The sequence below is a fragment of the Dunckerocampus dactyliophorus genome, chromosome 15 (genome assembly GCF_027744805.1).
Source record: "Dunckerocampus dactyliophorus isolate RoL2022-P2 chromosome 15, RoL_Ddac_1.1, whole genome shotgun sequence".
In the NCBI taxonomy this organism is placed as follows: Eukaryota; Metazoa; Chordata; class Actinopteri; order Syngnathiformes; family Syngnathidae; genus Dunckerocampus; species Dunckerocampus dactyliophorus.
The window spans coordinates 10,058,996-10,085,285 of NC_072833.1; the positions used below are offsets into that span (position 1 = coordinate 10,058,996).

Consider the following 26,290-nt stretch of genomic DNA (forward strand, 5'->3'; position numbering starts at 1 on the left):
CACACACACTTCATTGCAGAGCAGATCATTTCAATTAGTCGTGGAAGGACTGCACGCACCCTCCCAACGGTGCAGCAGTAAAGTATGGCTGGTGCATGTGGGAGGAAGCGTACTGTATGTGTGCATCATGTGGGTGGCAGACATTTGGCATAATGGGGCTGGCAGTTCTGCTGGTGTTTGCCCAAAAGCACTCTTTCTTACCAGCCCTGCAGAATTCAATAGTTTCATTCAGCATTTGATATGCTTACACACAGTACTTGGCAAAATAAATATAGTTTGCCCCACTGTTATGAATTAGTTGGACTAAATCTGTCAGGGGCTGTCCGGTTCATCAAACTAATCTCCTTTAAGACCAGGCCAAACTTAGCTTATGCATTATGTGATGTATGTGAGTTATGATCAGCACTAACCCCTTTTTTTAGGCTCATCTCATTGAGCCAATTTAATAAATACTTAGGGTTAGTAACAAGGGTTAATAACAACCCTAAACCCTTTTCCTAGGCTCCTCTTCTTGATCCTATTTAATTTAGAGGCAAATATAATAGCTGGGTTTAACATTAGGGTTGTAATTAACTCTTGTAATTAACGAGGCCTGTTACGATAACAAATGTTGCTGGGCGATAACTGTCGCTCCAATCGATTAGCCACCGATTTCAGTTAAAAAGCATGTGATTTGAAAGCCGATCACAAAAACCGATTGTAGCAAATGCTACATGTCTGCTGTGTCATGTAAGGTTGCCAACAAAATGACGTGTCTCATAGTGAGCTTGACACAGGCTACGCCAATGGATGCCAGCCTGTTTGATCGCTCCCTGACCAAATCTATCTCATTTCGACTATTCGTCTTTGTTTACATGCTGTGCCTAGCTGTCACTGGTTGTACGGTACTTTGCATTGGCGGCGGCTAGCTAGCTAGCAGTTAGCTAGAGTTATCCACTTAGCCTCTGGTCTTCAGACTCCAAATGTGACTTTTTACCACTTTGACATTTTGTTTTTAAAACCAACAACCAGTTAATTTGAAGCTCGTTGTTGACCCATGGGGAAACCACAAGTGGATATCACGTTCATAGGGTACGTACTAACTTTTTCAAGTGTCACGGAACAACTTTACTCTCTTGTTGTCATCATACTAATTATGTCTTGCCCTCAAAACACTATTCGTGTGTGGTTTTATTAATGAACATAAATCATAGTGAGTCCAGCCTTATGATGGTGCTACTATCACAGTGGTCTCCTATCTCACCAGCTAATGCCGAGTAGCTCATAAAGGAGCCAGCCAATCACAGGACACATACAGTATAGACAAACAACCATTCACACTCACTTTCACACCAATGGACAATTTAGAGTCTCCAATTAACCTAGCATGCATATTTTCCGAATGTGGGAGGAAGCCGGAGTACCCGGAGAGAACCTGAGAGAACGCAGAAATAGCCTGTTTTAAACAGAGCTACTCTGTGTGCGCCTTTTAAAAGACATGCTGCCTTTAATACAAACGCTGAGATAATTATTTCTTTCTTTCTCATTGACCAACAAGCAGCACCACCCATGATAGAAAGTGCAGTGGAACTAAATATCTAATACCTCACGGAGCATATAATGCAATGTGACGCTTCCATGACGCCACAGAGAGTGTTCTGATGAAGATCATCAGAAATGCTTACAACCACCAAAACATCATCTATTATCTATTACACTGTGATACAAGATGGCTATCGGTAGCTCTTTAATCATGGCTTCAAGCTTCTAACAAAAACTCAGCAGCCAAACTGCATTCAAAGAGTTTTTTTTTTTTTTTACAAAACTACACCTATTACTATAAAAGAAAATCAAGTAAGACTAACAGATTATAGGACTATCTGTATTTTGGGGAACACCCCGTTAGACCACAACCCTGGAATGATAATGAAGCTGAGCTTGTTAAGATTAATGATCCTCCTTCTGAGAAAATGTCATTTTCAGCGATGAGTGAAGACCTCTGCCGTTTCAACTTAATGAATTTACAGTGCTTGGGAGCTCATGCACTGTAATGCACATGCCAAACTCGGCAAATTGGACAGGCTGTCAAGCAGAGTTCCCCCCCCATACAGTTGCAATCCTACAGCACCACAGTCTGTTCGACTACTAGTACCAAGGGCGGCACCAGGGTTTTGGGGCCTGTGAAAAAAAAAAAAAAAAAACATCACTTTGGGCCCCACCAAAAATATACTACTCAAAAAAATAAAGGGAACACTGAAATAACACATCCTAGATCTGAATTAATGAAATATTCTTCTTAAATACTTTGGTCTTTACATCGTTGGATGTGCTGACAACAAAATCACACAAAAATGATCAATGGAAATCCAACTTATTAGCCCATGGAGGTCTGGATTTGGAGTCACACTCAAAATTAAAGTGGAAAAAAACACACCACCTGTTGTCTATTCCATTAGCTCAACAGCATGTGAAACTGACTGTCAATCTGTGTTGCTACCCAAGTGGACAGTTTGAATAATGAGGCAGCAGTTTTGACCGCGTGTGAACTGAGTGTTCTCTTTATTTTTTTTTTAGCATTGTATTTACTCATGCTTTACTACAGTGGAACCCCATTTACGTCAACGGCCCTCGGGAAGGCTGATTCACGTCGACATGAGCGCTTGTCAACATAACATAACCAAAGTCGAAAACGAAAATAGCCATCGCTCGCAGGTTTACTGTGTGCACGTTTTAATACCACGTAACGAAACAATACTTGTGTTGTGTACCCTTTGTTGTTTCACGCTGCTTTCTGATGACGAAATGAACAAATATGACAACACAGGGCGACATAAACTGACCAATTTTTCATATAAATACTGTAACACCTTTGACCCCCTCAAACTTTATGTCTATAAAAGTGGTCAACCACGTATGTGGGTAATTTTCAGTATTAAGTACCGGTAGACCAGGGTGGACCGGGACTTGATCAGGATACATTTTTATTGGGCCCTTAGAACTCTCATCCTTTTTTTTTTTTCAATTGCCCCCACTAATATATACATTAATATTAATTGTATTGTTTATATGCAATATCATTGTAATAATAATAATTGTAACGGTTATTGATTGGCAAATGATAATACTTTTGTTTCAAACATGCTTTACTAGGTTACATTAAGGAGCATCACGTTTACATTTGCACAATTCAACATGTCCGAAAAGGAGCCAGTAGAAGCAGTTTATTTAATCCTACCCCTTCTCCATGTCTTAGCAATTACAGACAACTGAGTCTATTCACTTCCTGTTTAACATAAAAAAAGAAACTGAAAAGAATGAAGGATGTGTAACAATAGAAGAGCTGATGCAATGGAGTGTTAAATAAATAAATAATAATAATAAATATCCATCCAATAATGTTCTATGCTGCTTGTCCTCACTAGGGTTGTGGGGGTATGCTGGAGCCTATCCCAGCTGACTTTGGCGACTGGACTGGTCACCTGCCAATCACAATACAAAACAGTAAATAAATCATTGCTAGGGATTGCCGCTATCCGATAGGCCAATATTGTCCAATTGTCAATTCGCGATTCCAATATCAACCGATACCGATACTGATATGTTTAACATCACATATCTCCTGTCGTGGAAGGACAGGACTGGACTTATTGTGTGTTATAATCATGTATCATGATGTATTATTGCAAAACAAATTTGACATGATCTGTTCTGTATTTATTTATTTATTCTTATCTTCTATTATTATTCTTAGCTCTCATGTCTTGCCTTGGTTGTTTTATTTTAGTGATTAAGTTCATTATGACATTTTTGCAGAGTTGCTGGAAATGTGAATTTCTCTTGGAGATTAACAAAGTATCTATGCATCCATCTATCCATCCTTCCGTCCGTCCATCCATCTCAACATACATCTGCTGCGAAGCCAACGGATAGAGCATCAGCAATTAGTTTTCCGACATGACCGCAAATAACACTGTACAACTCTTGCAAGCAAACACCAGAGGAATCCGGCAGCCGCTCACCCTCCACCGAGGGGTCCAGCGCCGCGTCCTCCCGCCATCACCTCCGCGCTCCTCCACATTTGCGCCACCCCACCCCTCACTAGCAGCGGCGGCGCTTCGACAACCCACCATGCCCCGCCACCCCAAACACGGCCAAGCAAAGCATCGGCTAAAGCATACATGGCAAGCGGACTGCCACGTCCAAGTCAATAAAGTCCACCAACTCCCAAATTCTGCACAGAAACATGGCCACAAAACACGCTCAGATTAAAGTTAGATGTCCACCATCTCCTGGTGTAAAGTATGAGGCAAATTCAACAATGTTGCGCCTTTGGTGCTTAAAGGGCCATATTGGCCGATAATATCGGCATACCGATATTATCGGACATACCTAATAATTGCATACATAAATTTCAAAAAATGTAATTCAACATATGTCTGTTTTTGCAGATGTCCTGAGTGTCTTAATAAGATAAACGCAAACACCACTTTTTTGAACTGGCATCTGTGATGCAGCAGCTTCTTGAGCCTGCACTAAACGTACGTTATTAATAAAGCATAGCAGTTACTGTTCGTGTCTTGATGGCTGTCTTCTCTACATCCCATACCAGTTAACCACAACCACAAGGACATTGTCATGCTTATAGGAGGACAATGCTACGTATGACACTGAGAAAGAAGAAACAGCTGTGCTGTCTGCATTTTTAATAGCGGTGATACAAGGTTCACTTGACACATTAAGTCATGCTTCAGACAAGTGAAGAGCGATGCTTTACTCCCATTTGTAAGCATTAAAAATGCATAATATTGAGATTAAATGGTGGTGCCCTAGAGAGAAATACATGCCAACAGTACATCTCTGGTGACCAGAACAAAAGGCAACAAAAGGTTTCATTAAATAAATAAGGGTACGTTGCAACTGAAAAAAAAAGAAGACCTGTGTGTTTGGCCACATGCTAAACTGAAAACCTGTTAGGTAAGCAAGGTTAAAGCAAGGTTAATTCCTGTTCTCCAGGAACGGCAAAGATGAGAAATATGATGACGACCTTAGGACCAGACTTCTTGAGGAGTCAGATTGTGAGCTTTAACCAACCCCACTATCACAGGTTTACTATCACAACCCCACTAGCTGGTAACCAGTACACATGCACACTGCACCCCTGTTTGTTTAACATGTCTAACATGGATAGAAGTCATCTTTACAATTCACCACATTGTAATTATAGAAACCATGTCACTCTGAGGAAGCAGTAACTTTAACCAAAAGACATTCCAAAAACCCCAATCACAGCCTCCAGTCGTAACCATAGTTACGTCGTCATTATTTTTCTCAGCTGGAATTAAATTTGAAAAATCTATGGGGAATATCAAGTGGTGTTTTTCACACCTCCTTGTGGCCGCATGGGAACCACAAAGAAGATCTGAAGTCTGTTTATGTGTTCAGCTCTCAGTATTTTTGCACACATTGACCCACAACGGTCACTGATGGTCGCCTCACTCACTGACAGTGTGAATGCGCATGTCAATGGTTGTTAGTCCACCGTCGAACCTGCTTAAGCCGGCCCCGCTTATGTCGACAACACAACTATGTCAACCAGTTCCTCTGTCTTGTGGGCACAGGGTCTGTGACGATCATAAATGAATTAATCACACATGAATGGAAAATGAACTTGATAATTTTGCCGGCCTCAATATATTGCCATGTGCATGCGTGTCTGCTTTCCTCGTCTCCCACCTCCAAACAAGCAGGAAGAGGGTTCCCTCTGTGGAATGGTTCAGCAACTTGCGCCTTTGCTCCATAGAACAACGGCATGAAAAGGGTGAGGCCTTTTGTCATACAGTCGCTTTGTCTCGGCGAGTAGATTGCAGACGAGTGCAACATAGTAAAAATTAAATAAGTAGATTGCAATATATTTTTGAAATGTTTTTTTCATTATACCGTTATTAAAAGTAGAGGTAAAATCTCGTCTCGTCCTCACAGACCCAATCCCGTGTATCGTATTGTCTCGTGAACTGAGTATCTCGTGACACTCCTACTAAACGTCGACATACATGGACGACCGCTTAAAAATTTGAGAGCCAAAGGGGTTATTTTCATGAAAAATCTGTCAGTTTATGTCAACATGTGCTGTAGTATTGTTAATTTCATCATTATCGCTAAGCAGCGTGAAACGACAACAGCCACATAACTACTGTCTAGTTACACAGCATTAAAATATGCACACAGTGACTTCCTGTTCAGTGTAGTGCTGCAACTAACCATTGTTTTCTTAGTCAATTAATCTGAAGCATGTTGTTTGAACTAATCAAGGAATTGGTTAGGCCCTGGACGAACCAAATCCACATGAACCATACACAAACAGAGGTTTGGTCCGCAACATATCAAAAAAAGAGGCAAAAATGTTTTCATTGTTAATTTCATTGCTTTCCAAAGTCAAAGCTGATGTTTTGAATATCTTGAAATTTCTTTTGAATATCTTGAAAAAATAAAATAAAATTGAGAGGCTGAAATTTGAGGATAATTACATTTTTAAATGGAAGAACAAAATTGTTGTGGACTAACTGGATAATCGATTAATCATCGAGTCATCAATTAATTGCTGAAGCTGTAGTTCTGGACACAGTCTATAGGTTGTGTTGAAAATGTTTTTTGTTTTTTTTTTTTTTACTTTTTATGTCCCTTTGCATTATGTGTTGGAGCAGGCTGCTGAAGCCATTTTGTCACCTTAAGTGAATTAACGAAGCCTCTTAGAAAAAGCTTCAATCTCCTCCCTGGTAATATGAGCAGTGTGTCAAACTTTTGGCACACACACACAGTGAAACAGGAAAAGCTCCAGCAGAGTCACACACTATTTTGGCAGTATGCAGCGCCAATATACACAGTGGTTGAACAGATTCAGGCAGAATGACAAGTCATGAGCAGAGCATGTGCTTCAGAGGAGGGACAGAATCAGGTTTGTCGGCACAAGTGCATATATTTGGAAGGCTCTTGAGAGTGAAGCCTCTCTGAGCTTCTGCTAGCAACAGAAAACACCCCGCTCATTTGATCTTGACCTCTCCTTTACACTTGATCATACATCACAATAATCTTTCCTAACGTACCAAATGATGGCTACAGTGGATCATCCGTTATCAGTTGCAACTCATAATATTTGAAATCCTAGTAATATTGTCAGTTACACTGTTGTATTGATTTGTGTTGGGTGACGGTAAGTTTGTGTACGGTTGACAAGTTGAGATTTAGTAGCCACTATTAATTCTACATGCATGCACGAGTTGCTTTCTCTGTACTTCAACGATGTTAAAATGTCTTGGGAGTCAACGACTGCACATTTCAGGTGGCGCAGAATGCTGGTGTTTAAGCCACACCCACTACATTGACAGAGAAAAACTGATTTGTACATCTATAAACTGCACATGTCCACGTCATAAAATGGCATAAATGGCATACTGTGGCACGCACGAGTCCGTGAGGACCAGGCAGCTCTTTATTTGGCAGGAGCCAATCATGGGCTATGAAAAAACTCACAACGAGCTTGTCAACACATGGGAAATCGCAGGAGGTTATGACTCAATATAACAGTCAAAAGGTAGCAAAGCATTTAATTGGAGGACAAGCAGCATAGAAAATGGATGGATGGATGGATGGCGACGCGCTGCAATACTGCCTCTGTCCACCAGATGGAGCCAGAGGAACCCAGAGGGAGGCTGACATCATTGCAGCGCCCTTGCAGGCACCAATGAAATGTTTTCCTTGGACGAAATGCATTATCGGAAAACATTAAAGTAGTTATTTTTATTTTAAACTCGTATTGGTACTTGCATTGTAGATTTCCTAGCTACTTTTTGGACATTAATAAAGTATCTATTTAAATTAGCCGCACCGCTGTAAAAGCCGCAGGGTTCAAAGTTTAAGAAAAAAGTAGCGTTTACTCTAACTTTGTTGTTTGACACATTAGTACATACATTTTTGAATAATGCATTTTATATTTCTGTTCTGAGAAGAGTTCAATACACATTACAGCCTTTCACAGTAAAAAAAAAAAAAACAACAACAAAAAAAAATACATTTTCCCAACTCAAATTTTAGGTTTTTGGAGGATTTTAGGCTCAATGTCTTAATACACTATATCAAAAATAGAAATAACTGGAGTCAAACGTGAGGTTGTACTGCAAAAAAAAAAGAAACCGACCCGAGCATGATAAACAGTTAAGATGATTAAGGTGAATACGAGAAAAAAAAATAAAAGCAGAAAATCCTACCAGGGATCTCAGAGGTTTTAAATTGCATTGTCCCAATTTTCAAATATTGCACATCAAACACATCAAAGAAAAAACAACTATAGGAAAGTAAATGAGTTATGAAATTGTATGGCTAGCAGTCCAGGCTAATGGACAACTGATCAAAACAATCACCTAACAAAGGAACACCATGAATGGGCTCCAAATGCCTCTCCCTTTTTTGGCGTAAAGAAGCAACAGGTGGCCAACTTTATTTAATCAAAGGAGGTGAAAGTGGATGAAAACAACATGAAAACATGCATTACGCTAGAAGAACACCACTAGAAGAAAAAACACCACACCTAAGAGGAAATACAAAACAGCACTGTTGAGCGTTAGACGTCAGACGTCTGGAAGACAAGGTCAGAGAGGTCAGACTGAGAAGGTTTGGCCATGTGAGAAGGAGGGATTGTGTTATGTTCAGATGGGGCTGCCAGGGAGGACAAGTAGGGGAAGACTAAAGAGTAGGTTTCTAGATGCGGTTAGAGAGGACATACAGATGGTAGGACTGACAGAGGAAGATGCAAAAGACTGGGAAAGATGCAAACACGTGATCGATCCGCTGTGGCGACCTCTAATGCCAAGCCGAAAGTAGAAGAAGACTGTTGAAACAAAACGTCATTCATCATCAGCCTGATTTGAATGACCACAAAGATTACCAATAATAATTTTACCCAGATTAAAAAAACGTCTCGGTAATAAACGAATCAAATTTTGTTGGAAAACTTGCTTATTTTGTTTATGAAAATATTCTTGTTTGAAAATGATGCAGCTCTGTGATGCTTCTTAGTTCAGTCAGAATCCTGTTTTAATAATCCGTTGTTCTTCTCTGGACCATTAACTGCACAAAATGAATCATTCAAGTATATGAATTACTAGCCGGTAGGTTAGAGAGCACATGGCTTACTGAGTGCTAAAGGACGTGAATGTCCTTGTTAAATACCTCTGCCTCCACCTTCTCCAAGTATTTTGCATAAATACCAGACTTTCCCTTTCAGGATGATTCTCCTCTCTGTCACTTCTTCTGTTCTCCCTCTTCTCTTGAACTGCTCATCTACAACACATCATCTCCTCACCTTTGAGCCCGTCCTCTCTTCATCATTTGCATACATATTTGATTTTTTATTTTTCCCCCCACACCGCTCTGCCTCGATCCAAGATTGTCTCCTCTTGTCATTGAACTGGTTTTTACTACCTAGTTCAAATCTACCCTCGTGTGAAGCAATCAGTGAAGGGCAGGGATGCTCCGAGCAGGCTTGTATGCTGCCGATTCGGATACGGATCATCCATGTGTGCTATTGGCTATATGGTCTGGAAAAACGAAACCATAAAATCGCCTTCATTTACACAAAAACATATTTTACTTCCATTCTCAAGAGAACGTATATCACTCGTGAAACTTACAGAGAATGAGGCGCCTTGTTTAAAGAGACTTTCGATGTGAGAGTGTTGAAGCTTTTTAATGTGCTCTCAGTGAGAGGTTTTTTTCTCGTAGCATGTGTTGCAGGATGCAAACTTTACATCACTCTCACAAATTGCATAAAAGTTCCTTCACACTGCACAACCCAAACAAACATGTTTGGGTTGTGCAGTGTGAAGGAAAGGGGGAGTGGGAAACTACACTACACAAAGGGGTCTCTACTGTACATGCTGCAGGCTGCAATAGTATGATTCACAGACGATTGGTTTTCATGATCAGCATTGAAAGGCATTGATTAGCATATGGCTATCACGTACTTTTTCATGAAAATTGGATCGGTGGCCGATTGATCGGAGCACCACTAGTGAAGGATGTATTAACGGCCATTTTATTCACTAAGTGTCTACCTATGAAAATGGCTAAAAATGCTACTGTGCTAATGTTAGCATGCTAGAAATGCAAACATGCTAACATTACCATGCTAACACATAGCAAAATAATGCTTACTGTTTATATGTGTCCAGCTATGAAAATGGATAAAAATGCTACTATGCTAATGTTTGCATGCTAACACCAAGCAGGATAGCGCTAAGCGTTATACAAGTGTCCACCTATGAAAATGGCTAAAAATGATAACATTAGCATGCTAACACCTAGCATGATAGTGCTAAGTATGTGTCTACCCATGAAAATAGCTAAAAATGCTAGTATGTTAACATTAGCATGCTAACACCAAGCATGATAGCGCAATGTACCGGGAAGGCTAAATGTTCCGAATGAGTTGAGAAACGGTCTGAATCGGTTGAGAAATGTGGAAGTAGCTAGACCTCTTTAGATTAAAGGAATTTTGCGTTCCAGAAGAAAAAATTTGGGAATTTTTGTGCTGTGGCTAATAGCATGAATGTCCTGACTTAATGTGGACGTAGTAGTAGGTCATAGCAGTTTTACGGAAAAGTGTGCATTTTGGATCACCCCCAAAATTTAATCAGTTCTTCCATATCCCATTTCCTGAAAATTTCATCCAAATCCATTCAGAACTCTTCCAGTTATTTTGGACACAAACCAACAGAAAAATATATAAACGCCAGCAAAAACATAATCTCCGTGCTGCGCTTGGCAGAGGTAATAAGAACACGAGAAATGGACCAGGATTTGAAGAGTTGGTTGACTTAGACAGGTTGTCAACATAAACTGGTTCTACTGTATTTGTAAACCCACGCAGCAGTACAATAGGAAAGGAACATATGGAATTAGAATTTACACAAAAAAGAGCAGGTGAGCGTAGGAGGAAACAAAATAGACAATATAGAGAGGAAGTGCGAGATGAGGAGCTGAGAGAGAAGCACTGACACTAAGCTGACAGAAGAATATTATCAGCCTGTTACATTGGAGAGATTTTTACTACTGCGCTCAGTCCTGCCATCTATTTCCTTCACTCCTCTTATTTCTATAAATCAACAGTCCTGTCCATCCAAAGAGTCTGTTGGGTTTAACAATAACCCGTTTTGTAGTACAGTACTCACACCGACGAACAGGCTGGGACATCAGAAGCTTTGCTAGCTTTAGTTGGGTTTAGTTGTCGACAAAAGCCGGTATCGTCAACGATGGCAAAGGGCTGGTCATCCAGGTCATTTCCGTGATGAAATCACAGAACGCTTCAGCCCTTGGGTCATCTCTTGCAAACTTGTTTGCACTTTTCAAACGCCGCAGCGATAGGAACAAGCCCTGGGCGTCGTAGCGATGCTGGCGTTTCAGGTGGCTGATACGGTTTGATGTGTTGAAGCTCAATGTTTTTTTTCCCCTCATCGTGGATTGTTTGCAGAACATTTGGTGCCAATAGCACGCATAATTCCTTCCTCTGAAACAGTGAAGAAATCCCACTCGATCGACGGCATGTTTGTTTACAAGTGAGAATGCACAAATCACAGGGAGGACAAAAAGGAGCGCTTGATTTACCCACCCACCCCAACTACAGCACAGTATAGGCAATCTGGTCCCATTGGAGTGTCTTTTGTTGTTGTTGTTTTTTTTTTTTTTAATTGTTATCTGAGCTATTTTTTATGTTTTTATTGTGCACCTCTAATATTATAGCTAAATTAACACCACTCACACTGTACACAGAACACATACAGCACATATCAAATACAGTCATAAAAAGATGAAATACGATAATTAAACCAAAACCTGTGGTTGTCTTGTCCACTGGAAGAGATGTTGCAAGAGAGTGAGAGACAGGCTTTGCGCCGCCTTTTCCGAGTTGGGTGGAAAATTAGTTATCACCTGCTCGATGGTTCTCTGGTTGGCAGCAACTTCAGCTGGCTGTTTTTCCTCCTGGTTCGGGTGGAAAGGTGCTATGTGGTTTCTCATATTCGTCGTGTTCCCAAAATATTTTACGTTTTTTATGACAAAGCTTGCATATTGTCTGGCTCTTGTCCAGCTCATTTTTACCTTCAACTACATGAAAGCCAAAGTGCTTCCAGACGCTCGCTTTAAGTACACTCATAGCGTCTTACACTTAGGTGCACCACCACAAACTGTCCAGGCGGCACTTCCACTTTGAGTCTTTTTGTTCCATCAGCATCGATTATTGACATTAATGAATCGATTAATAATCGTCAATGTCCGCATCGCGATGCATCTAAGAATCGATTAATTCCCTCACCCCTAACTTAAATCATGTTGTCCACAAGTCCGTTCACATACCGCTGTTGAGTTTCAAGAGCTGGCACACATTTGCTGTTTGAGTTCAATCCAACTTGACTGAAGCCAGCAATCACCATCATCTGTTTTCAAACTAGCATGAGGTCGTTCAGTTGTGGCATGCATTTCAAAATTTTTTTGTAGTATGTGAGGGCGGTGCCAATTCCTCATCGACGGAGAAGGACGAAAGGAGTGAAGGCCAATAAAGAGATCAAATAACACATGCAGGAATGAGAAGGGGACAACAGGTCGATCAACGCCGTCAGAAGTCCATCGGGAAGGGTCCAAAATATTTGAGTACTTCTCACGAATGGGACGTCTGTTGCAAATATGTTTACACTTTGATTCCCTGGTTGACTCAGTCATGTGTCACTCAAATCTGTGCACTATGTGGCCTACGCAGGTTATGTTACATTCACAGGAAGAAGCAGTAAGGAGAGCGGTGAGTTGCCGAAAAAGAATGCAACTTCTCCATGTTCACTCCGTTTGGATTTCATGAGTGAGTGAAATTTGGATGTGGGTTTGAATCTCCGCTTGGCATCTCTGTGTGGAGTTTGCATGTTCTCCCCGTGCATGCGTGGGTTTTCTCCGGGTACTCCGGTTTTCTCCCACATTCCAAAAACATGCATGTTAGGTTAATTGGAGACTCTAAATTGTCCATAGGTATGAATGAGAGCGTGAATGGTTGTCGATTGACTGGTGACCAGTCCATGGTGTACCCCGTCTATCGCCTGAAGTCAGCTGGGATAGGCTCCGGCATACCCCTGTGACCCCAATGAGGATAAGCGTCATAGAAAATGAATGGGTGTAAAATAATTATGACATTTACAATGTTACAGTTCAGATCCAGAACAGTATGTATTGCAATTGTGCATGGGTGCAAGTAGCAGTGGTTAATAATATAAATATGTATATATGTATATATTTATAATATATACGTAAATTATAAATGCAAACTCATCAGCCGTCAAGGGGTAATTACGGGTGAGATACAGTACATGTCGGCTAAACACAGGAAACCCTTTGCAGGTGGCGAAAAGTGTGAGTGATTACCACCGACACTTTATTTGAGGATTATTAAAACCATGAAAAAGCCGCTGTGAGAGGTTTCTTCTCAGGAAATCCTGGCAGTGAGTTATTTTTTTTCGGCAATTTGACGAATGACCGCACAGGTCAGATTGAGGATGTTTTGGTTTTTTTTGAACCGTTGAAAAAGAGGATTGGAGATGAGGCCATTTGAACTACATTCAAACTGTATTAGCCTGATCGCACATGTAATTCAAAGGTTTGTTGCCATAACAATGTATGAAACATGAACTAATGGGACATGCATTTGGATTTATTGCACTGTTAAGCAAAGAGGGGACTAGCAAATAACAGTTCCCCCTCCTCTTTTACTGTTCTGCAAAAGTCAATGGCTATTTTTTTAATATTCAAATCAAAGCACAAGAACCATCAGACTTGCTGATGTTTTTCCTAACGATGAAGCTATCATGAATGTACTTGTTACTGCATGGTCACGGCATGTATGTAAAACAATAAAACATTTTTGTGTGTGTGTTCATGTGTGGATGATGGGCAAAATTCAAAAAAAAAAAAAAAAAAAAAGAGCTATAAAAGGGGTGGAATGTAGATTTCCAATAAATGGTGTCAGATCAGTATGGCTCTTTCAGTTTTAGATGAAGACAGAGCTTGGCACTGGGAATGGTCCGATCCAATTCTCAGGATCCGTAGCGACCCAAACTCACTGGATTGGATATCGGGGGACAAAATAAGCGACTGCAATGCATTGTAGCGCATTAGCTCCCTAATTATACAGTTGCTACAGTGTGAGTCAGTTAGCCTCGCGTCGTTGTCATGTCAGATGTGTGAAGTTACTCTACATGCAAGAGAGAAGACAAAAGTACACAGGCGGGTGCAATTTGTGCGACGGGAGTGTCTCAAGGGGCGGCAGCAGCGTTGGACATTTCAGCAGCAGAAATGTCATCAAACATTTGCAAAAGCAACATGGTAAGGAGTGCGCAGAGTTTTTATAGTAAAGTACTATAGTAGTAGTAGTAAAGTACTAAGAAGAAAGGTGAGCCGTGACAGCAGTCTTCCACTGCTGTATTGGAAGAGCAACCAACCTAGACGGCCCTCCTCGGCACTGACAGCAACAGCAACCATCTCTGTGCACCCAGCTACACGTGTGGAGAGCGAGAGACTTTTCAGCTCAGTCTCCATTATTATCCATAGAGGGAGGAGCAGACTCACAGCTGAGAAGGCTGAAATGTTCATCTTTCTGAAAAAACTCTATTATTTGTAGGTTAAGATTATAATTCTTTAAATTATGATCAATGTTGGGACTCGTTTTTTTTTTTGCTATGTCGCTGACGAACAGATCACATTGAGTGTGAAGTCTCCTTGTGCACTGGAATTCCAATTCAATTTAAATTCCAATTCTTCAAAGGAATTCAACTGAAATTCCAAATTCAGAATTTTGCACAAGCCTGCTGCTAAGTCAGGTGACCAATACAATGTATGTTGCAGGTTTAATAAAAGCAGCACCAGCAGTATTGCATAATTTGAATCATGTAGTGGTCAATTAAATGTTTTCCTTCCGGGGACCAGAGTATTTCTTGCATATTTTGAATGTCTACATTAAGCAAAGCGCATGCATACAAATGTATTCCTACAAAAAGAAATGAAAAAATATGCAACACTAGTATCTGCAGGGCTCCCGACTTTTTTCCACTAGGAGCACAGTGGCCCCCAACTTAAAATTTTAGGAGCGCAAGCAGAAAATTTAGGGGTGCACACCGAAATCGACTTGCAAAGTCGACTCCAATACTGCCCTCCTCTTTAGGAGTTAATGTGGGTTGGCAGACTAGCTCATTTGTGCGTTACTGTCAACACACTGTTCTGTGTTGAGCACAATTTTGTCAGCAAAAAAATATTGAATAATAATAAAAATAAAATGGGCAAATTAACTAGTAGGGTTGCAACTTCTGTACAAAAGGGACACCTTGTTGACAGGGCCAACCAACCCGCCTGTTTTTTTTGGGGGGGGGGGGCTTCTTACAAAGTTTAGAAACCTGTTTTATCCTTAATTTAAGACAAATGTATATTAATGTGTTGTTGAAGTTTTCAGCTTGCTATTAGAAAAAGCACTAATTTCTGGCAAAAAATATATTCATAATAATTGGCTAGCTATACATTCTTAATATAAGATGGCAAAGGGCTGGTCAACGATATCTTGATTTCTAGACAAGATATTTTTTCATTTTAGGAAAAAAATAAGAAATGGTTGCTTAAAATGGGACTTTTTTTACTTTCTTGATTTTTTTTTTTTTGCAGTGTGGGAAAAAAACAAGCTGCAACCGCAATGCTTGTTTGTTTCAAAGACAAAATGTCACCGTGGTCCAAAAAAAAAAAAAAAAAAAAAAGTCACATTAGGAGTCCGTGGACCCGAGGCGGATAACTCCAGCTGCTGCCAGAAAGACAGTGCAGCTGCTGCCAGAAAGACAGTGGAGCCTGGCAAAATGTGTAAACAAAGATGGTAGAAAAGTCAATCAAATGAGATTAAAACGTGTGTGATCACACACGCTGGCATCGATGGGCTTACACTGTCCCAATCTGTCCTCAATTGACCCCACATTTTACACACCATTTTTCATTCTCACGGTAATAAGGAACAAAGTGTGTTCCTTGTCAACGGGCGTACTTTTATCTGTTCGCACATGCGCGAGCTGATGAAAAATAGACTCGCGATGTCTCATATTTTAGTCGCAAAATGCAACCATTTAGTGGCAGTCTGGAGCACTGGTCTATATCAGAAATGAGAAAGTGGTATCAGCCCATCCGTACTTGGTACCACACGCTATTTCGGCACCAGATTGATTAAGGTTCCAGGTGAACAGAGACTATGCTACTGGATTCACATCCTTTTATTGTTTCCATTTACCAGCTCGGAATGGCAATGCGACAAAATATGCTGGCCCTATCGGTGACAAACAAAACAAAAACAGGGAGTGACCCGCCTCCCTCAGACATAATCAATCAATCCGGCATGCTGCTGCCTTCCCTGGTGGGATTGCAGCGCCTCTCTCCATCATTACTCTGCAGGAAGAACCTGGTTGCACTGCAACTTCAACACAATTCCAATGTTAAATATGCAGACAGTCATTTTGATAACAGTCTTATCGCATATGGGCTAAAAGACTAATAAAAAAAAAAAAACACAACCCAAATTACAATACTTTGACCTGCGGTATGAATCCGGTCTGAGATCAAACCACAGTTATTTATTTTATAATCGTGTTTCTGTTGCTTTGTTGCGAAGGAAAAAAATTAATAAAATTATAAACGTTTACAGGAAGTCCTTAGTCTAAGTACGAGTTTCATTCCTACAACAGCTTAAGTCGAGTTTTAGTATCAGTCGGAACTTATACCTAAATTAAGTCGCTCACACTATGCACACAACACATGGCAGGACAGACACTGGAAGGAACGTGACAAGGGAAGGAGAGACAGGCTTATTGGATGGAGGAAGACCAGTACGCTGCTTAGTGACACTTTCGATTTCATAGGAGCTGGTCCTTTCACATGTTTAAGGATACCAACTTTATCGCCGAAAGTCGTAACAGTCAACCCACTTAGACCGAGCACGCGGCCAATGTGGGTTTTGCCGTATCTACATTTTCTGACCATGTCACAATTTCACTTTCCTTATTTCGCTTTCCTTTGAGTCTGCCTAATGCTTGGGAAACTTTCAGTATCGTACAGTAGAAGTAACTTGGATGGCACACTGCTTATGCTACATTGTACCTCAAGGCTTCTCTCTTTCCTGAGAAAAGGAATTTATGATGACTCATTCACCACTCATTCAACTTTTGCAGCTGCCAAGAATGAATTAATTTTCCATAAAAAGTGCAGCTTTCAACCCACAGCCTTTAGAACTTTACAATTTATACTTCTTCAGTAGAGCACCACATATTTTGTGGAACACTCTTGTCGCTCTAGTCCAGATTCCTTCCATCCAATAAAGAAGAAATAACATTATGGTGTAAACGGGCTGTAGTGGTGGTTCAACACCTATCTGCCGAGCCCAGAGGGAGAACAGTGCTTGACTGCACAGCTAACTTCATCTGATTTATGGTTTTAGTCTGCGGCAGGGGAATATTCTCGTGTGGGGAGCTTAGCGCTTTACACAGTCGGTTTCACATTATCCACCCGCAGTGTGTGTGGAAAAACAGACGAGTGATGTGTGAACGCATGAACACGTAAAAAATGTTTCTAAAAAGACCAGCCGATTTTAATTGTGGCCATACAACTGTCGGTTTAAATTAATTCACACAAGTCTGTGCTTCCATCAGCTGCTTCTAAATCCATCATCATAAACCACGCGTAAGCCCCTGTATTGATTCCAGAGAAGATGGATCACCTCTAAATCCTATTCATATTATCTGTTTGTTTTGGACAAACGCTCGTAGGCTCACGTGACCGCGTACAAATACACTCCTGGTCAAAATTTTAAGACCAGTTGAAAAATTGCAAGAATTTACATTTTGCACTGTTGGATTTTGAGGAGGTTCTAAAGTAGGCCTTCAACATGCAAATAGAAATGGGAGTGAGAACAAAAAAATTCGGAGTAACCAATTTGTTGCATCATGAGAAAAAATGTGAGGAAATGAGACTGAGGCAATGCCAGACAAAGCCAAGGACAACATAAATCAGTTTGAATCAGGCCAAGGCCAAGACCCTGAGTCAAAAACAAGACCAAGGCGGGTCAGAACCAAGTCAAGGCAAAGGCCCTGAGTCAGAAACAAGAACGGGCAGGTCGGTCTCAAGTCAAAGCAAAGACCCCGAGTCTTAAACAAGACCAAGGCTGGTCGGGACCAAGTCGGGACCATGACAATGTGGCAATGTGAGACAGCAACCTTGCTATAGTAGCCTTTGCGTTCCAAAAATAATTCAAGATCCAGGTGCGATCCAGCATTACTATAACAAGTTTTATTGCCTTGACAGAGGCCAAACAGTGACAAACCTTTTCAGAAGGCTCTACAACAGGGGTAAGAAACCTATGATTGGTGATAACTGCGTCTGGCTCTCAGACATTTCTTAACACAATAAAATGTATTCTTTTTTATTTTTTTTGATGACATTTTAAAGTAAAATATTACAAAAATCACTGTTAAAAACAACGTTAAAAATATAACATTTTCTTATGCATTTTAATCCATCCATCCATTTTCTACCGCAATGCGGGTGGCCAGGCCCAATGCCAGCTGTCCTTCCAATATTTTTCCGGATCAGACACCAAAGCTCGATTATTAATGGATAATGCGGTAGCGTATGCCAGGGTTATTGAGAGGTCAAGAAGTAAACTTCCCTCCTTTAATCAAATAGCCAGCTACGGTGCAAAACCATGCAGCGCCAGAAGTTGCATCAATGATAAGTATCTTATTTATAATTGGTTAGCTTCAGTATTACAAGGTTATTAAATAGAATAAATTCAGACTTATTAGATTCTAAAATTGTTGGTCTTGCTTAAAAATGCACAGATTTATTTGTATTTAAAGTGAAAAAATACTATATGGCTCTCACGGAAATACATTTTAAAATATGTGGCTTTCATGGCTCTCTTAACCAAAAGGGTTCCCGACCCCTGCTCTACAACATGGGTGTCCAAGCGTTTTCCCACCGAGGGCCGCATACTAACAATCAAAAAAAGCGGGGGGGCCACTATAATAATTTCATGTATTTTTTTTATTTTGTAAAAACGCTAAAAAAAACTTTACATACAGTATATTTAAAGCTTGTTGAGCTTAGTTTAGTAGCTTAGTTATTTGTATCAACATTTCAGTTTCTTCTCTTTACATTTTGCCTTTTTGCTCAATTTTTCCCATTTTTGCTGGTTTTTTTGGTTTAATTTCATTTCCACAACGTGCCGCGGGTCCATCAAAACAAGATGCGGGCCACAAATGACCCCCGGTCCGCACTTTGGATGCCAATGCTCTACAATGAGCAAAGAAACTGAGGCAAGCAAGTGCAAGGAGATGCTAGAAGGGGTATGGTCATATGTAATGTAGCAGCAAGTCCAACGTTCCCCCTAATGACATTTATCACGCTTTACACACCAACCTACCCTATCAGGCTTTTACAGAAGAACACATCATCAGACTGCACCACGTTGCAGGATCTCAAGTGAGCCAAACGAGAAATTTAACAAGAAGTCGGTGTATGTGAGGCTGCAAGAATAGGAAGCAATTTGTGACTTGGAGAGAACAGACATCATGCTTAGATATAATCTGCGGCGTACCCCAGGGATCAATGCTGGGACGAATGTTGTCTATTTTATAAAATGACATCTGCAAAGCCTCAAAATACTTTCTTAGCATTAGTTGCAGACGGCACTTCTACATTTTGTTCAGGGGAGACAGAAAATGCAGCTAATGGAGCAAATGAAATCGATCACAGTGGGAATGAACAAATAAAAAATGCGGTTTCATACACTTCGAAATTGTGTTATTTGGAAAACGCAAAACTGATACTCAAATATAAATGCAGATACTGCAGCTGGTTCAGACACTGACAAAATGTATGAAAACTAATTTCTAGGTGTTATAATAGATGATGAAATGAACGGGAAATCTCACATCATATCATAAAGTGACAAGAAAGACTGAAATACTGAATGAAGCAAAATGACTTAAAGGCCAAAAATCACTCCGCACAACGATATAATATACAACATATATATAACGATCTGATACATTTCAGTCAAAAATGGGAGTCAAAAACATCTACATGCTTGCACGTGTGTGTTCAGGAAACAATTTATGAGAATATCTGCCCCACCAAGCCAATGACCCATTCAAGAACTATTTTACTCCCCTCAAGCCCCCACCCTATGAATGTTAAGGGACTGATTTGGATCTCCTCATGACCTCATGATCTTGGAGAGCTATAGTCTCATATACTACATAATATAAAATTAGTTTGAGATTTTACCAACATTTTGTGAACACTAATTCATATAAATGTGATGGACAAAATTATCAATTTCTCAAACAAATTCAACAGAAAACGAACGTAACGTTTTAGGATTTATTGCAGGACCGCTTCGTTGTATTACTGCATTACCTTTGTGAGGAATCTCTCAAGCTTGACGATGCCTAACTTCATCAATCAGTGGGAAAACATGTACTCCTGTTAAAAACGATTGGTAACTTGTTTTTTTTTTTCTCTCTGGTGAATAAATGCTATTTCAAAAGGCTGTTCATCACAAGAAAAAACACGCAAATGACACTTTGAACGGACTCAGTTGTAATCTTTAAATATAATTCAAGCACCATAGCTGCCAATGCTGTATGGTTGTACCACTAAATGGTACTACGAGGGGAGTTCGTCGACGTTGTGCAATCAATTAATGGATGAGTTGATTAATCATGTCTTGACTGTGGCAAAAAAAAAAAAAGTGCACGACTTGACCGCAACCAGCACAGCTTCAGTTTATTTAGCCTCAACTTTGAGACATGAACTATGGGAAGTTGTCCACAGGCAGCATTATTCTGTGCAAGACTGGTATTGAAACAGAAGTTCACCCCATTCAAATTATCCCATTCCATGATAAATATTTTTCAATAACATCGATGAATGGATTATTATTAGAAATTTTCCCAAGAGCATTTATCCAGCCATCGGTGCATCAACGTACACACAAACACTTTTTGTTCATTATTTTTTTCGCACAGTGAGTAAGACAGTGAATACACCACAAGTGTTTTCTGGAACATGGGGGACAACGAGGCCACATTAGCGTTACTCTGTTTATTTTCTGAGATTCCCAAAGCGCTGAGTGGCTGCCAAGACAAACCAAGGACACAAGCACACACACACACAGCCAAACATGCACATACGCAAAACCGGCCCAAATGATAAATCTGTTTAACTGCTACTCAGCCACCTGTATCTGTTATCAACCCTATGTTATTTGGGCAAAACACACAAGTCGACATCCCTCGGATTGGCTGATTCACATCAACATAAGCGGTTGTCGCCATAATCAAACATAGCCATTGCTTGCACATTTGCTTGTGACTTCGGCCAGAGACATAAAACTGAATGGGTGGTCATAAAGGGGTTTTTTTTAATCGACGACAGTTTGTTGACATTGTTTTTCTGCATTTGTGCAAAATTTAAATGGCCGCATTTTGTTAGTTGTGGAAAGGGGGATGAAAGAACATCTGAGAAGTCTGCCGCAAAAGAATAAAGGACCTTTGATTCTATGCCGAAGCTTTGAAGGCCAGTAGCAGTTCCACAAATCTACTTTTGCAAAGCACCCTAGCATAGGGGTGTCCAAAGTGCAGCCTGGGGGCAATTTGCAGCTCGTGACTGTTTTGTTTTTTTAATCGGCCCACATTTTAAAGATACAACAAAAAACCAATAAAAATGGAAAAAAGAGCAGCTATTTTACAAGAATAAAGTAGAAATATTAGTCATAAATCATAGTCATAGTAATAATATACAATTTTTTTCACATTTTTAAGACTAAAGTGTAAAGGGTTAAATCGTTAATAATTTATAAATATGTGATAATAAAGCATAACCACCAGGGGTGCATGATTACAATTTTCTGGCCGATCACTGGCCGGACCTGCCGATCCGATTGTGGACGATACCAATTTAAAAAAAAAAAATGACAGCATGCACCTCCAATGTTCCAATCTTATTTTGCTCACAAACATTGAACAATACATGTGAAACAATACAAACTTGTTGTTTTAACTGCACATGAGGTATTTCTCTCAAGTATAAACGAAAGGTTTAGAAAATTGCCGTCCAAACTACTAAATTATATCAGTTCCTTTAGTCTTTTATTTTTCACATCTTACAAAACAAACAAAACCTGCACAACAGGTTACGCTGCAGTTTGTTTAATTTATCATGTCTGTTTCTTTGTTTAATTTATTTTTATTGTAAAGCTCTTGACATTTCAATTACAATGTTAAATACTCTTGAGAAAATAAAGTTTATAGCTTTTGATACAGTGTACTCGCATTATTATGTCATATATTATCAATATATTCATTGAAAAATGGTATCAAAATAACGTTGACAATGATATCGTTTATCGGCAATAATTTGTAGGACAATTATCGTCCAGCAAAATTTGTTATCATGACAGGCCTAGCGCCGATCAATCGGTGCATGTTTAATTACCACATAATAATAGAGAGCACAGTACATCTTGGTGTGAAGTTCGAATGGCCGAGCGCTTTTGTTTGTACCTTGTACTTCCTGCCGGTGGCACCACATCCACAGGAAAGGCGCTCGAGCCACACGAGGCGCGCATCCCTCATTCACTTCCAAAAGTCTTCAAAGTGCGTGTTTTTTCTGTGAATTTTCATGATTTTTAAGGCCGCCAAAACATCCTGCACCTTCTAAGCACCAGAAAAAGGTAGGGTAATGACGCTGCAGAAGGCTGAACGTCTGGATATGATAACGGGAGGAAAAAGTTTTGCCGCCATCACAGAGTGAATGGAAGCACTGTTCCATACATAAAGGAATTCAGAAGCACTGTAACAGCAAGTTTTTTCATGTCTTCATCGCCTTCATACTGCAGAGTGAACTTCATCATTGTTCATTACCATTCATGAGTGGAGAATGCCTGTATATTTAATAATATAATTATCATATTTAACAATAAGTGTGTGAAGCATATTATAGGGCTTGAGCTTTTGATTGTGCTTCTGTCCATTTAGCTTGTTAGCTTCCTGTGTCGAGAGTGAACAATTGCAATTAAAGAGATGGGAGGGGTTATCGCAGCTGAATCTAATTTAATAATTCCAACAGTGATTTTTAATGTAAATGATGATATGAAATCAGAAAAGAAGCCAAAGTCAAGCTAGCAGGATGATTTGGAGGGGAAGGAGCGAACCAAGACGCAGCAGCATGACCCGAGCTTGATTAGAGTGTCAAAAATAGACCTTATTATGGGCATCTTGTGTTAATATGCTACCCGCGGGTGGTCTCGGAACATAAGCTACTGCATGTCGACCCTTTGGAGGCCAGCATCAGGAACAACTTGGGTTCTGTATCTTGCCCAAGGATACTTTGACATGGTCACGGTGGACCTGAGAATCAAACCAGCAACTTTAAAGTTGGGAGACGACCCGTCTACCACCTGAGCCGTTCCGCCGCATTCATTTTATTTTTAGTAATAAGAACACGGTGGACTCGGACTCGGAACGCAGGAGTAAGGGTTCCACGGTATACAGTGGCTATCGCTCACTGGTGGTGTTATTTCCATTGCCAAACAAGCAACCTGGTCAGAGTGCTTTCATGAAGTTCCTTCAGTTCCACAAAGGATTCACAACATAACACATATTTTGAGGTCGGCATTTTATTGAACCGCTGCTTCAACATCAGTTAGATTAAAGTCTCCAGCGCTGCAGTGCTTCAAACCCCTCGTCTAGACTCTCGAGGCTGAGAGAAATAATTTAGCCACACAGAGATTCAACCTCTATGAAGTGCTTAGAAATCTTGGCAGCCAGAAAAAAAAAAAAAAACATATTTTGAAGACCTTGGGAAGACATTGCTGCAGCCGCTCCGTGTACTTGGTAAATAGGAAGTCACGCATCAAACAAATCTTCCAAGGGAGTTGTCAATCATGTTCCAGTTTGTCATGGCTTTTGTCAACGCAAATTTCTATCATCATGACGGCTTCAAAAAAAATAAAAATAAACTGGAGAAATGAAAAGGGTGTTACTACACACTTTTAAATATTTATCAGATATAAACTACACAGTTTTATGCCCAATTTGTCTATTAGCCATCCGTGATTGCGGCTATTTAGGATTATGCTATACCAGATGTAGTTGTGATCTGGCGCTCCATCGAAAATAGAATGTCAATTTAAACAAACATGACCTTTCTGGGGGCGGCGGCAGGCCCCCTAATATAATGTTAGGGCAAAAACTTGCTGTGTCTCAATTGGCGCACTTCCGTACTTGCTCTTTTGTGTTCATTTGCTTTCTCACTGGGAAGTACGGCCTGGATGTTGTGTTCAAAATGGTCAAAAACGGTGTGTGTGCAGTGCTGGACGCTTACCACACTCAATAGTCGCCATCTTGACTACACAGCGCAAGGGGATGGATTATGTAACGGTACATTTATTCGGAATCTGATTTTTTTGCTACAGAGCACGGACGTAAAGATGTCCCAAGCGATGCACATTAAAAGGTCGTGGACAGGAAGTATAACTAGCTTGCATCCAGCGTCTGCTTGGTAAACAAATACAGTGCAGCCCTTCCTTTTCCTATCAGGAGTCATGGCTTGTGATCGTGCCAAGGAGAAGCCAGAGTTTAAAAAATCTTGGTGTTTCCCAACGCAGGACGCCTCCGCCTTAACGGCATCGCAGATGGAATTGCGGAATTGGCCAATAAAAATGGAATCTACTGTCAAAGGTGGAATCTCGCGGAAATTGACACAATGTGAGTAAAATGGCGTCATCGTGAGGAGAAGGAACATTTGTGTGGGGAAGTATTTCCCAGGCAGACCGCTCAATCGTAGCGGAAACACATTACAAACACTATCCCGCACCCTCCCAAACTAAACATATCGAAATGACAACCGAAACACTGGCAAAAAATTTCGAAACTCCTCTTTTACAGAGCGTGAATGGAAGCTATGTGGGCAAAATTGGCCAATGATGTATGGCATCAATAAATGTAAGGATTTTTGCATTTCATTAACAGACATTTTATTTACTGTCACAAGAGTACACACTCTATGCTGGTAAAATAAATGTAAAAAGGTATTTATAAAATGGATTTTATAGGGCCCTACAAATCAATAATTTGGTGCTACCTGTTCATCCTCGTCGTATAGTAAGTCAGTCAGTCTTTCCCACGTTATTCCTCAATCCTACACCGTCCATTACAATTACATGCACATGCGTCACCACGAATTATACGATGACTTCATCTACCCAGGAGAGTTACCAGGTTTTCATGCTTCGCTTTAAAAAATCATTAAAGCTGCTTACGCAAAAGCTAAGCACTTTTACATTTTGCATTTTGTTCCATGAACCGAACCCGTGACCTTAAAATTGAGGTAGGGACCGAACCGTGATTACGTTACACGCTGAACTGTGATTTTAGTATTTTTACATGTGGACTTTGCACTGTGCGTGAGCTGCTCATTAAAGCCTAGTATTTTTGCCAATTCTTTCTCTGCACCCTGGGGATCCAATCCCGCACAAAACGTTACAATGGCAGCCATACTGGTAAACCTTAATGACAGGAGCTGTTGATAATAATGAAATCTTCCAAAGATTGGCACAAAACATCCAGAAAGGCCCACTCAACGATGATACACGCACCCCCATTCGCAGGCATACAGCTGATCCCATTATATGATCAATACATTTACAGGTACTGCCATGCCTGTGTGCATGCATGCCGGGGTGCATTCTACGTGCATCCATACATACCAATGAGAGATGCTATTTTTAGAGCAGCTATATTAACTCACCATACATGTCGGCTGCTGTTCTCAAAATGGCCACATGCACAAAACCCAGCTGGGGGAAAGTCACAGGACGGCCAAAAAGGCCACCAGTCACCTCTCAGAGAGAGCAAGACCAAGCCAATTTGCTGTCAAACAGGTCCGAGAAATACAGTGTATGTATGGAAATGTGCGCAACAAGCTTGACACACACACACATCTGCACAAACACCAACAAGTAGAGCCTGTTCAGCTCTGAGTCACACTGTTTGACAAACTTGTGTCTAACTGACAGCACAATTGTATTATAATAAGTGTGTGTGTGTGTGTGTGTGTTTATGTGGAGAAAATAGGTGAAGGGCAAGAGGACAACAGGCCTCAACAACATCAGCACACAAAGACAAGTTGTGTTACAGGAGAA

General features: G+C 40.4%; 1 protein-coding gene across 13 annotated transcripts in view; it reads right to left on the bottom strand.

The window, feature by feature from the left end:
* The window catches only part of LOC129168342 (pleckstrin homology domain-containing family A member 5-like), an 86,960-nt gene that overhangs the window by 59,562 nt on the left and 1,108 nt on the right, over nucleotides 1-26,290 (bottom strand). The gene's annotated exons all lie outside the window — the stretch shown is intronic.